Raw genomic sequence first — 14584 nt, 5'->3', positions numbered from 1 at the left:
ATAACAAACAAGCAGTTTTAAAATTGAGCCAAAGACCTTAACAGATACTTCATCAAAGAAGATATATAGATAGCAAATAAATATGAAAAGATGTTGTACTTCATATGTCACGAGAGAAATACAAATACAAATTACAGCAACAATGAGATAACACTACACATCTATTAGAATGGCCAAAATTCAGCATACTGACAATATCAAATGCTGAGAAGGATGGGGAGCAATAGGAACTACCATTCATTGCTGGTGGGAATGCAAAATGGTAAAGCCACTTCAGAAAACAGTTTGGCAATTTCTCAAAAAATAAATAAATAAATAAAATAAACAAACACACTGTTATTATACAATTCAGAAATCACGTTCCTTGTTTTTTTCTCCCAAAATGAATATATATGTACACACAAAAGCCTGCATATGGATTTGTATAACAGCTTTATTCATAATTGCTAAGATTTGATAGGAACCAAGATGTTCTTCAGTAAGTGAATGGATAAACTAAGGTATATTCAGATAATGGACTATTATTCAGCACTAGAAAAAAAAATTAACTATCAAGCCATGAAAAGGTATGGAGGAAACCTAAATTCATGTTACTAATTGAAAGAAACTAGTCTGTAAAGGCTACTTACTATATGGTTTCAAGTATATCACGTTTTGGAAAAGGCAAAAATGTCTAAAAATATATCAGTAGCTGTTAGGACTTAGAGGGGAAGACAGATGAATAGGCAGAACACAGAGGATTTTTAGGGCAATGGAAATACCCTGTATAATACTATACTGGTAGATACTTGTCTTATACTTTGGTCCAGATCCATAGAATGTACAATACCAAGAGTGACCCCCTAATGCAAACTATGGTCTTGGAATCTGGGTGGTAATTATGTGTCAATGTAGGTTCATAAATTGTAACAAATGTACCACTCTGGTGGAGATATTGATAATGAGGGAGGCTATGCCTCTGTGAAGGCAAAGAGTATATGAGAAATTCTGTACTGTGCACTATTCTGCTATAAACATAAAACTAATCTGAAAAATTAAGTCTGTTAAAGAATTTCACCATAAAACCACTTTTCTTAATGTTAAATTTTTCTAACAATCATTTACCAAATCTTATTTAGAAAATAGCTTTAGCTGGACACGGTGGCTGATGCCTGTAATCCCGGCACTTTGGGAGACTGAGGAGGGCAGATCACAAGGTCAAGAGATCAAGACCATCCTGGTCAACATGGTGAAACCCAGTCTCTACTAAAAATACAAAAATTAGCTGGGCTTGATGGCACGCACCTGTAGTCCCAGCTACCCAGGAAGCTGAGGCAGGAAAATCACTTGAACCCAGGAAGTGAAGGTTACAGTGAGAAGAGATGGCACCACTGCACTCTAGCCCAGTGACAGACCCAGAATCTATCTCAAAAAAAAAAAAAAAAAAAATTGCTTTAACTTGTTCACCAATAAGCATGTAATCAATTTGTTTGCCTGTGGCCAGCCAAATTTATTCTATAATAGTTTTTCTTTGCTCTGGATCTGTGGCTTTTGGGGAATAAAATCTTCTTTAGTTTTTGAAAGTTCAGGTATTTTACTTCTCTCAAGTGTAAAAGATTTTATTAACAACAGGACAGGTTTCTCTCAGCATGAGTGCCTATTATTTGTTTTCTTTTAACAGGAATTCCTGCAAAAAGTAATAAACTAAAACAAAACCTAAAGGGTATAAATGTAAAATTAAGTCCTTTTACTCTCTCCAGTTGAACTACCTAGAGAAAACCATTTTAAATCACAATTTCAGAAGATTTTAAAAATTCAACTCTACCTAAAGACATCATAAAATGGCTCATTATTCCATCATCCAGGTAACTACCATTATTATTTTAAATGAATTCAAAAATATATGTACCTGACCATAAAATTACACTAAAAGCAATTTTAGTATTATTTTATCTATTTCATGAATTTCCTCCCAGAGAGCTCCAGTTCTGTATTCCAATAGTACCAAAAATCTGCATCCCAAGGTTTTGTGTCACATTCCCTAAAACAATTTATATGAACATGACAAACATGTCATTTGTATATTCCATATTTTCTCAGTTGGTTATTTGCTTTTGAAACTAAATCCTTACATATCAGTATTTGCAGATTTACTGCGTTCATTTTTCTTATTCTTTTGTTATTAAATATTTTATTCATATTAAATAATAATAAAAAATGAATATTAATTTACTCCCTTCTCAGCTTTAAAATATTCATGAGTACTCAAACCTTGAAGTTCTCTATGCACTTATCCTGGACGGCATAGCCTACATTCAACCCAGAAGTAAATGTTATCTTGAATTTTTTATTTTATCATTCCTTTACACATAATTATGTTTTGCAAGATAATATTTATGATTAGTATTATTTTAATTGTATTGAAACTGAATAATATTAAATGGTTTTTCTTGCAACTTACTGTTTTCATTGTGTTTGTGAAATTCACCCTTGTGATTGTGTGAAATACTAACTTATTCATTCTCACAACTGTTTTGTATTCTATCTTACAAATATAACACAATTTATCCAGCTGACTTTGGACTTTTTGGTTGTGTCTAGTTTTATCCTGTCCTGGAAAATGTTGCTATTAATATTTTTATACATATATTTTCATTCACATGTTACAATGACTTTCTCTAGGACATATCAAAGGAGTAGAAGTATTATTTTAGAAGGAAATTGCTTAGCTATACAAGGTAATGCCACGGCAAGTACAGATAGGAGCATTAGCTTACATCCTGACCAATACTTGGAATTAGCCGACTTAAAATTTTGCTAAGCTGATAGGTTTAAAATGATAATCTTATTGATTTTAATTAGTAGTTTCCTGTTTACAAATTAGGTGGGGCATCTTATGTTTATTAGCCATTCATTTCCTCTTTCAAATGTGTTTCTTGCCAATTTTTCCAAGTGATTATTCGTCTTTTGTTAATAGTTTTCAGAAATATTTTTGTTTAAAATAGAAATGTCTTATTTTATGTGTTTAAGTGATCTACTTGAGGCTTAGCTTTTCACTTTACTATAACTGTTTATGATGAAGCTGTAACCTCAATTTTAAAGTAAAGATGTTTATAAAGCCTTTTATTTCTTGTTCATACTTTTCGTTCTTTAAAAAAAAAAAAAATGTACTTTTGGCCGGGCACAGTGGCTCACGCATGTAATCACAGCACTTTGGGAGGCCGAGGCGGGTGGATCACAAGGTCAGGAGATCGAGACCATCCTGGCTAACAAGGTGAAATGCCGTCTCTACTAAAAATACAAAAAATTAGCCAGGCGTGGTGGCGGGCGCCTGTAGTCCCAGCTACTCCGGAGGCTCAGGCTGGAGAATGGCACAAACCTGGGAGGCACAGCTTGCAGTGAGCTGAGCTCGCCACTGCACTCCAGTCTGGGCGACAGAGCGAGACTCCGTTTCAAAAAAAAAGAAAATGTACTTTTAATTGCAAGATTTACCTACATTTACTTCACAAATATTACAAGTTTTGCTCTTCACATTTAATTTTTAATCTATCTTAAATTTTGATATAGTATTAAATAATACCTTTATTGGACAATCTATGTTTCCTTTACATTTATTATTAAAATTTTTATTTAAATTGCCGTGAATTAATGGATTATTCCGGATTGAACTGTCATGAACTGGCTATCTTTCTTGAATTGTTTAGCTATTCTGTTGCATTTTTTATCAACTTCTATAAATTTTTCCATTAAGATCTTGTACTTCCTTTTGTATTTATTTCTTGGAAACCCTTTTTAGTGTCAGTTTTTAAATTTTGTTTCTAATTGCTATTTTCTATGTAGAGAAATACATTTTATTTTTGCATATTCTTATATTTAGAAACTTTGCCTGTCTCTTTAATTATAATAATCATTTCAAGAACTCATTGGGGCTCTCTGTGTATACAGAGAGTCTTATTAATACATTTGTAGTTTTGATGCTTTCATTCATAATTTATAATTTATATGATTTGTTATACAGTTCAGATTTCTGTTACAACACTGAACAGGGGTGATACAGTGGCCTTCCTTATCCAGTTTCTATTTAAAGTGTATTCTTTAACGTTTCTCTATTTTCCATTAGGTGAGCTAAAATGCTGTTTTATAAAAATGTCTGTATTATTTGATAATAATAGAAGGCCCGCATTTAATTTATTTTAGTTTAACAAATAGCTCCTGCTATGGACTAAATGGGTCTCCCCAAAATTCATATGTTGAAGTCTTAATTCCCAGTGTAATGGTGTATTAGTTCTCATACTGCTCTAAAGAACTGCCTGAGACTAGGTAATTTATACAGGAAAGAGGTTTAATTGACTCACAGTTCTGCATGTCTGGGGAGGCCTCCGGAAACTTACAATCATGGCAGAAGGTGAAGGGAAAGCAAGGCATATCTTACATTCCAGCCAGAGAGAGAGAGAGAGAGCAAAGAGGAAAGTGCCACTTGTAAACCATCAGTTCTCGTGAGAACTCACTCACTAGGAGGACAGCATGGGGGAAAACCACCCCCTCCACCTGGTCTTTGACATGTGGGGATTATGAGAATTATAATTAAAGATGAGATTTGGGTGGGGACACAAAGCCTAACCATATCAGATAGTATTTGGAAATGGGGCCTTTGGAAGATAATTAGATTTGAAGGAGGTTATGCAGGTGTAGACCCAGTAGTGGGATTGATATTCTTATAATAAGATGAAGACAGCCAAGCTCTCTCTCTGTCTCACTGCTATGTGAGGATACAGAGAGAAGGCACCTTTCTGAACAACTGATGATTATTGAGCATCTAGAGCATCTGTGAACTTCCTATTTATGGACTTCATTTATGAAAGAGACATAAATATTATCATATTTAAGACAGTAATCTTGAGTTTGCCGTCATGTAGAGCTAAATGTAAATCTAAGTAAATATGCATGTTATTAGATTTTTTAAAAAGCTGACTTCTATTTTTAGCTTGCCAGAATTTTATCATTCTTGTTAAATTGTACAAAATATTTTTACAGATGTTTTTCTCTTTTATTTCTTTAATTTAGTGAGTCATTTTATAACTATACTATTTACTAATCTCAATCTGTTGCTTTTTATTTCTGCTTACTCTTCATAGCAAAATTTTCTCTTGTTTCTGTGATATTCTTTTGTGAATTAATTTTTTCTGGAACTTATCCATGGGAATTATTTTAGTCCTGCACTAAGTTGCAATATTCCAGAAATGATCTTCATTTGCCTCTCCCAAGAGCATAAGTGAACTAAAAAAATCAGAGCTACTTTAGAATAAAGTCCTAAGTTTGGAGTTTTCAGCCATATATGTTATTGAAATTCAGTTTCATTGCCACATAAGAAACAGTTTACATTTCAATCTAAACAGATTGAAGGAGGAAATGTTTCCCCACTCTGCCTACAGCCAAAGGCCATAAACAGCACATTTTATTGGCAGGGTAGAATTTTTTTATTTGCTTATTTATATATGTATGTTTGTTTAGTTTACCCATTTTACTAAGTTGACTAATCTTCAGAGATTTTCAATCTTATGATTTTCTGTGTTTGAGCCCTAGGTTTTGTCTCCTGTTCCTTGCAGAGTAAAGACCCACTTGAAGTGAGCCTCTGAGCTGACCAGAAACCCAGAGGCTTCTGTACTCACTGATTTTTCAGGATTTGTTGTGTTCTCTTTTTGGTCTTACAGAATTTTCCACATTTGTTTGCCTTCTCCTCTGATACACTTGTAAAACATGCTTTCAATATTTATTCAATACTTGTGCTTACCCACTATGTATTAATTTCCTTGTTGGTTTAAAGTCTGTTTTACCAGAGACTAGGATGGCAACCCCTACTTTTTTTTTGTTTTCCATTTGCTTGGTAGATCTTCCTCCATCCCTTTATTTTGAGCCTATGTGTGTCTCTGCACGTGGGATGGGTCTCCTGAATACAGCACACTGATGAGTCTTAATTCTTTATCCAATTTGCCAGTCTGTGTCTTTTAATTGGGACATTTAGTCCATTTACATTTAAGATTAACATTGTTATGTGTGAAATTTGATCCTGTCATTATGATGTTAGCTGGTTATTTTGCTCATTAATTCATTAATTGATGCAGTTTCTTTCTAGGATCGATTGTCTTTACAATTTGCTATGTTTTTGCAGTGGCTGGTACCAGTTGTTCCTTTCCATGTTTAGTGCTTCCTTCAGGAGCTCTTGTAAGGCAGGCCTGGTGGTGACAAAATCTCTTAGCATTTGCTTGTCTGTAAAGGATTTTATTTCTCCTTTACTTATGAAGCTTAGTTTGGCTGGATAAGAAATTCTGGGTTGAAAATTCTTTTCCTTAAGAATGTTGAATATCGACCCCCACTCTCTTCTGGCTTGTAGGGTTTCTGCCGAGAGATCCACTGTTAGTCTGATGGGCTTCCGTTTGTGGATAAACTGACCTTTCTCTCTGTCTGCCCTTAACACTTTTTCCTTCATTTCAACTTTGGCGAATCTGACAATTATGTGTCTTGGAGTTGCTCTGCTCGAGGAGTATCTTTGTGGTATTCACAGTATTTCCCGAATTTGAATGTTGGCCTGCCTTGCTAGGTTGGGGACTTAGACTCCCACACAATAATAATGGGAGACGTAAACACCCCACTGTCAACATTAGACAGATCAACAAGAGAGAAAGTTAACAAGAATATCCAGGAATTGAACTCAGCTCTGCACCAAGCAGACCTGATAGACATCTACAGAACTCTCCACCACAAATCAACAGAATCTACGTTCTTCTCAGCATCACATTGCACATATTCCAAAATTGACCACATAGTTGCAAGTAAAGCACTCCTCACCAAATGTAAAAGAAGAGAAATTATAACAAACTGTCTCTCAGACCACAGTGCAATCAAACCAGAACTCAGGACTAAGAAACTCACTCAAAACCACACTACTGCATGGAAACTGAACAACCTGCTCTTGAATGACTACTGGGTACATAACAAATTGAAGGCAGAAATAAAGATGTTCTTTGAAACCAGTGAGAACAAAGACACAATGTACCAGAATCTCTGGGACACATTTAAAGCACTGTGTAGAGGGAAATTTATAGCACTAAATGCCCACAAGAGAAAGCAGGAAGATCTAAATTTGACACCCTAACATTACAATTAAAAGAACTGGAGAAGCAAGAGCAAACACATTCAAAAGCTAGCAGAAGGCAATATATAACTAAGATCAGAGCAGAACTGAAGGAGATAGAGACAAAAAAAAACCCTCAAAAAAATCAATGAATCCAGGAGCTGGTTTTTTGAAAAGATCAACAAAATTGATAGACCACTAGCAAGACAAATAAAGAAGAAAAGAGAAAAGAATCAAATAGATGCAATAAAAAAATGATAAATGGGATGTCACCACCAATCCCACAGAAATACAAACTACTATCAGAGAATACTATAAACGCCTCTATGCAAATAAACTAGAAAATCTAGAAGAAATGGATAAATTTCTCGATACTTACACCCTCCCAAGACTAAACCAAGAAGAAGTTGAATCCCTGAATAGGCCAATAACAGGATCTGAAATTGAGGCAATAATTAATAGCCTAACAACCAAAAAAAAGTCCAGGACCAGACAGATTCACAGCCGAATTCTACCAAAGGTACAAAGAGGAGTTGGAACCATTCCTTCTGAAACTATTCCAATCAATAGAAAAAGAGGGAATCCTCCCTAACTCATTTTATGAGGCCAGCATCATCCTGATACCAAAGCCAAGCAGAGACATATAAAAAAAGAGAATTTTAGACCAATATCCCTGATTAACATTGACGCAAAACTCCTCAATAAAATACTGGCAAACTGAATCCAGCAGCACATCCAAAAGCTTATCCACCATGATCAAGTGGGCTTCATCGCTGGGATGCAAGGCTGGTTCAACATACTCAAATCAATAAATGTAATCCATCATATAAACAGAACCAAAGACAAAAACCACATGATTATCTCAATAGATGCAGAAAAGGCCTTTGACAAAATTCAACAGCGCTTAACATTAAAAATTCTCAATAAACTAGGTATGGATGGGACATATCTCAAAATAATAAGAGCTGTTTATGACAAACCCACAGCCAATATCATAGTGAATGGGCAAAAACTGGAAGCATTCCTTTTGAAAACTGGCACAAGACAAGAATGCCCTCTCTAACCACTCCTATTCAACATAGTGTTGGAAGTTCTGGCCAGGGCAAATCAGGCAGGAGAAAGAAATAAAGGTATTCAATTAGGAAAAGAGGAAGTCAAATTTTCCCTGTTTGCAGATGACATGATTGTATATTTAGAAAACCTCATTGTCTCAGCCCAAAATCTCCTTAAGCTGATAAGCAACTTCAGCAAAGTCTCAAGATACAAAATCAAGTGTAAAAATCACAAGCATTCCTATATACCAATAACAGATAAACAGAGAGCCAAATCATGAGTGAACTCCCATTCACAATTGCTACAAAGAGAATAAAATACCTAGGAATCCAACTTACAAGGGATGTGAAGGACTTCTTCAAGGAGAACTACAAACCACTGCTCAACGAAATAAAAGAGGACACAAGCAAATGGAAGGGCATTCCATGCTCATGGATAGGAAGAATCAATATCATGAAAGTGACCATACTGCCAAAGGTAATTTATAGATTCAGTGCCATCCCCATCAAGCTACCAATGGCTTTCTTCATAGAATTGGAAAAAACTACTTTAAAGTTCATATGGAACCAAAAAAGAGCCTGCATTGCCAAGAGAATCCTGGCAGTAACCAAAACAGCATGGTACTGGTACCAAAACAGAGATATAGACTAATGGAACAGAACAGAGCCCTCAGAAATAATACCACCCATCTACAACCATCTGATCTTTGACAAACCTGATGGAAACAAGAAATGAGGAAAGCATTCCCTATTTGATAAATGGTGCTGGGAAAACTGGCTAGCCATATGTAGAAAGCTGAAACTGGATCCCTTCCTTACACTTTATACAAAAATTAATTCAACATGGATTAAAGACTTACATGTCAGACCTAAAACCATAAAAACCCTAGAAGAAAACCTAGGCATTACCATTCAGGACATAGGCATGGGAAAGGACTTTGTGACTAAGACACCAAAAGCAATGACAACAAAAGTCAAAATTGACAAATGGGATCTAATTAAAATAAAAGCTTCTGCACAGCAAAAGAAACTACCATCAGAGTGAACAGGCATCCCACAGAATGGGAGAAAATTTTTGCAATCTACCCATCTGACAAAGGGCTAATATCCAAAATCTACAAAGCACTTAAACAAATTTACAAGAAAAAAATCAAACAACCCCATCAAAAAGTGTGCAAAGTATATGAACAGACACTTTTCAAAAGAAGACATTTATGCAGCCAACAGACACATGAAAAAATGCTCATCAGCACTGGCCATCAGAGAAATGTAAATCAAAACCACAATGGGATACCGTCTCACACCAGTTAGAATGGCGATCATTAAAAAGTCAGGAAACAACAGGTGCTGGAAAGGATTTGGAGAAATAGGAACACTTTTACACTGTTGGTGGGACTGTAAACTAGTTCAACCATTGTGGAAGACAGTGTGGCGATTCCTCAAGGATCTAGAACTAGAAGTACCATTTGACCCAGCCATCCCATTACTGGGTATATACCCAAAGTATTATAAATCATTCTACTATAAAGACACATGCACACGTATGTTTATTGTGACACTACTCACAATAGCAAATACTTGGAACCAACCCAAATGTCCATCAATGATAGACTGGATTAAGAAAATGTAGCACATATACACCATGGAATACTATGCAGCCATAAAAATATGAGTTCATGTCCTTTGTAGGGACATGGATGAACCTGGAAACCATCATTCTGAGCAAACTATCACAAGGACAGAAAACCAAACACTGCATGTTCTGACTCAGAGGTGGGAATTGAACAATGAGAATACTTGGACACAGGGTGGGGAACATTACACACTGGGGCCTGCCGTGGGGTGGGGGGAAGGGGGAGGGATAGCATTAGGAGATATACCTAATGTAAATGACGAGTTAACGGGTGCAGCACACCAACATGGCACATGTATACATATGTAACAAACCTGCACATTGTGCACATGTACCCTAGAACTTAAGGTATAATAATAAAAATAAATAAATACAATAAATAAATAAATAAATAAATAAATAAAATGAAAAAATTGTCAGGCATGGTGGTGCATGCCTGTAATCCCAGCTACTAGAAGGCTGAACTGCAGAATGGCTTGAACCCGGGAGGTGGAGGTTGCAGTGAGCTGAGATCACACCACTGCACTCCAGCCTGGGAGACAGAGCAGGACTCCATCTCAAAAAAAAAAAAGAAGAAAGAAAGAAACGTGTCCTGCCAAAACTTGCATGTTGTGAGAGGCAGCACAGATTTCTATTCTGTACAGACAATGCCCACAGCCATCAGCAGCAGCACTACCCCAATTGCTGTAACGCTTATTTTACCCCAGCATTGGCCTCAAACAATAGGACCAGCTATTTCTCCTAACCAAGGCTTCTTAGCACAGACTTTTTCATGTCTATTGTTATGTAATAGTAATCATTTCACAGTTGGAAAATGAAGATTTTCTGTGAGTGTCCATGCTAGTTTTTCTATGGTGATACTAATACAGAAGTTGGTAGTGCAGCTCCCACTAAACCAAAAATATAAACCTATTCTGTTGTTGCTGCTTTTAAATTAATTTGGTTATATTGTCACTTGTTCATTCTGTATACTTTAATGTTGAAATTAGATGTTTTTCGTCATTCATCCAATGTAGCCACTTTCTAATTTTTATTCTAGTACAAGTTTTTGATTCATCCATCAATCATCAACTGAAGGAGGTAGAAAAAGAAGCAAGAGACATTTAACTTGTGATTTACTAATTTTATCTATAATTTGCTTCCAACATTTTTTCATGGTTAAAGTGATCAGAAGATGTGGATATTATTAGATTCCACATTTAAAAATAAATTGGTACACTGTATAAATGCTTTTTTACAGACTGCTACATAGTTGAACCAGGAGCATCTCTGTACTTCAGAAGAGTTCCTTATTTTAGCTTTATTAATTCAAGAGTTCCATGTTGGATACCAGCATTCACACATTTAAAAAATAGAAATTTATACATGTGATGCTATAACACCTCCCAGATTTCCACCTATAAGCATACAGAGGCAGTATCCTCAAAAACACCAAAATTATGTCTTTTGTGGAACACATTGTACTATATCACTAGTTAAGCATCACATTTATTTTGCAATAGATTTAAAGTACAAACCTAGTTCATTCCAGGCATTTCCCTCTATCATCACTAAGTAGACATACAAGATTTGTGTCTGATCTCCAGTTTTCTAAGAACGTGCACTAACTTCTTTTCTTTTCCTAAAATCATTCTGGGGAAAGACAAAATCTTTTATAAAAAAGAAATTATTTCCTTCTCAATCTAAACCTCAATAGAAACTTCACATGTATTGCCTTAGAAACGATGAGGAGATTCCTTTCGATCTGTTCCAATAGAAGAACCATATTTTCTGTCCTGCCTCCTCAGTGTTTGGGTTTCCATTTTATCACTTCCCACTTCTAGGAATCCACAAATCACAATGAGTCTGTTGGATGCCTGGTTTACTCTTTAGCACCACATCAGTTAGTTATTAATTCAGTCTCAGTGATGTTCATCGAGCGTCAGTGGTGGTAGAGTGTGTTCAGTGTATATCTATGGATTACTCTGTATTGGGTACAGAAGTATCTCTCAAACAATTCAGTTTCGTTTTTCGTTAGAGTGCCATAGTTTCTCTCTCTACTCAGCATTTTATGCCCAAACCCTTGTGTATATATATATGTGTGTGTGTGTATATGTGTGTATGTATATATATATATATATATACACTCACACAATTTAGATAAATATGTGTATATATACACATAGGTACGTGACTACAAATATGTTTACATATAGCCAGAAATACATCCTAAATTACTTAATTACTTAATTCAATTACTTAAATTCCTTAATTCAACTCTGCTTAAATTACATGTATATAAACCTCCTCTATCACATCTCAGGCAAGAGATTATTCAATATCTTCTTAAATATCCCTAAGGTTGTAAAATTGATTATCATTTAAAATTCTGTCTGCTGTAATTGTATAGAGTTATTCCCACAAAAAATCTACTCTTTCTACATATAGTATTCACCCAATGGACTTTTGTTTTCCCTTCCAGAACCATACACAATATATTTAATCCAAAGACAATTAATGACATAAGGTTTTCATGGCAACTTTATTATGTGCATTTTTTATTTCCAAAGAAATTAAGGACAAATTGAAAGACAAATATTTGAACAAAAATTGCCCAGTCACTAAGCCAAGGTTCCCAGATTTATAATTGTCACATCAATCATGATATGGGAATAAATTTGTGAAAAACGTATGATAGTAACAATGGATTTATTTCTAGTACCAAAAATTGACAGCAGGAATCCATTACATAAAAAGTAGGAAAAGCACTCCAGCAGCTTCCTGAAAAATGCCTAAAAAAATCAAGTAAGGCAAATCCTTAAAAAGAAGAAAAATGTGAAAATAAAAGACACTAATGGTAAGAAGTAACATATAAAGACAGGTGTGACTTTCCAGTTTTGCTTTGAAAAAGCATTTAAAAGTTACATAACTCTTTAGATAACAAGAATTCTAAAGAAGAGCTGAATTGGAAGCTGTGACAGATGTTACTACAAAATCAATTCAAAAATTATTCTTTTTCCAAAAATAGTAAGTAGTAGGAAAGAGATTATCATGTTTTCTTATACCACCTGGGGATACATATCTCAGTGACATTCAAAAACAGGGAGGAAGAGTAGGCATAATAATTAAAACATGAACATTACATCCATGATAGCAATAGGAAATAGGGGGAGAAATTGTAAATAAGAGTCTGTGACTTTTTCTATTGTTTTTTTAACTCTTAACTCTTGATTATTCAAAACACTTAATTATGCCTCCAAATTTGAATTTTAGTATACTAAAAATAATCAACAAACAAAAGATGATCAGTGGTGGTTTTCTGTAAAGAATAAAATTTAGAGGCTCAGAATTAATATATATTTGGCTGGGCAACAGTATAGTTGATTTAAAAAAACACACATTTATATAATTATTCTTCTAACAGCTCAGTGCTTGGTTAGGTGGTCAGATTATATTGCTTTCTTTTTCTTCATTTCTGAGGTGTCCCCTAAACCACCATCCTGGACCAGGAAAGCTGGTTTTGTCCCAAATAACAATCTAAATGTAGGCTGTCTACCAAGAGTCCCAGACATATACACAACAAGTCCAAGAACAATACTGTTTCTAACTATTCAGATCATTTAATTTGAATAAGATTGTTTGGGCATCTATGTGTTAGGCAATTAATTTTTCTAGGGATAAGAAAATCAATAAATATACATATATGACCATAAACACATGTGCACGTGCACACATATACACACCCCAGCTCTATCACTTATTGTTTGAAATATCTTGCTAGAAATCCCTAAAACTAATTTTCTTTTCGTTAAAGTGGAGATAGTCAAAATTCCTAATGAGTTGTTGAAAAAGCGTATGAAACAATACATGAACACATTGCCTAGCCCATAAGATATACAGTCAGCCCTTCATATCTATGAATTCTGTATCTGCAGATTCTACCCACTGCTGATGAAAAATATTTGAAAGTATTTGAAAAAGAAAAAAATACAATACAACAATAAAAATAATACAAATAGAAAAACAATATACTATAAAAACTATATAATATTTACATTGTATTAGATATTTTAAGTAATCTAGAAATTATTTAAATTATGCAGAATGATGTGCATTGGTTATAAATAAATACTATGTAACATCATTTTGTATAAGAGAATTGAGCATCTGCAAATTTTGATATCCATAGGTGTCTTGGAACAAATCCCCCATGGATACTGAGGGATGACTGTATTCAATAAACATGTTAATATGTATAGACTATTATTAAGTAGAGTTGTTTAAATAAATAAAAATTTTCTAGAACTTTATTTTAGAGCTCATGTATTTCAACAGCTTCTTCAGAGTGTTCAGATAAACTGGGTACCTGAGGCAATGAATCATTGACAATACAAAAAATATAACTCAGAATTCTTTATTCCAAGATCTTTTTATTTAAGTTTTCATTTAGTTCCTTGTAACCTTTTAGCCTGAACTTTACCTCCTACCTCTTCTTCATATATATATGCACCCTGGAGAAAGAAGAGGTAAGAGGTAAGGTTTAGGCTAAAAAGTTACATATATATATAAATAGATTATCTACAACTTCAGCTACAATGATAACTTGGGCAAGCTTTATAAGAATTCCTAGCAGAAGCTGAACAGAATTCAGGTCCTGACTCCTAATTAACTGTTTTTTTGGAGATAGTATAGATGCTAAAAAATGAACAAACTAACAAATGAACTAATGAACTAATATATGTATATTCCTGTGTTAATCCTTTTTGCATTGCTATAAGGGAATACACAAGGCTGGGCAACTTATAAAGA

The 14584-nt window shown here is 34.5% G+C and overlaps 1 long non-coding RNA gene across 1 annotated transcript in view; it reads left to right on the top strand.

The window, feature by feature from the left end:
• Nucleotides 1–14584, top strand: part of LOC130541760 (uncharacterized) — a 51927-nt gene that overhangs the window by 6918 nt on the left and 30425 nt on the right. Inside the window, exon 2 of the long non-coding RNA XR_008955863.2 lies at nucleotides 1661–1844. This is a non-coding gene — a long non-coding RNA (uncharacterized LOC130541760). The remainder of the gene's footprint in view (nucleotides 1–1660; nucleotides 1845–14584) is intronic.

Source organism: Pan paniscus, chromosome 7 (assembly GCF_029289425.2).
Source record: "Pan paniscus chromosome 7, NHGRI_mPanPan1-v2.0_pri, whole genome shotgun sequence".
NCBI classification, from domain to species: domain Eukaryota; kingdom Metazoa; phylum Chordata; class Mammalia; order Primates; family Hominidae; genus Pan; species Pan paniscus.
The sequence above is the reverse complement of the archived record's forward strand: the minus strand, read 5'-3'. Positions and strand labels throughout refer to the sequence as shown.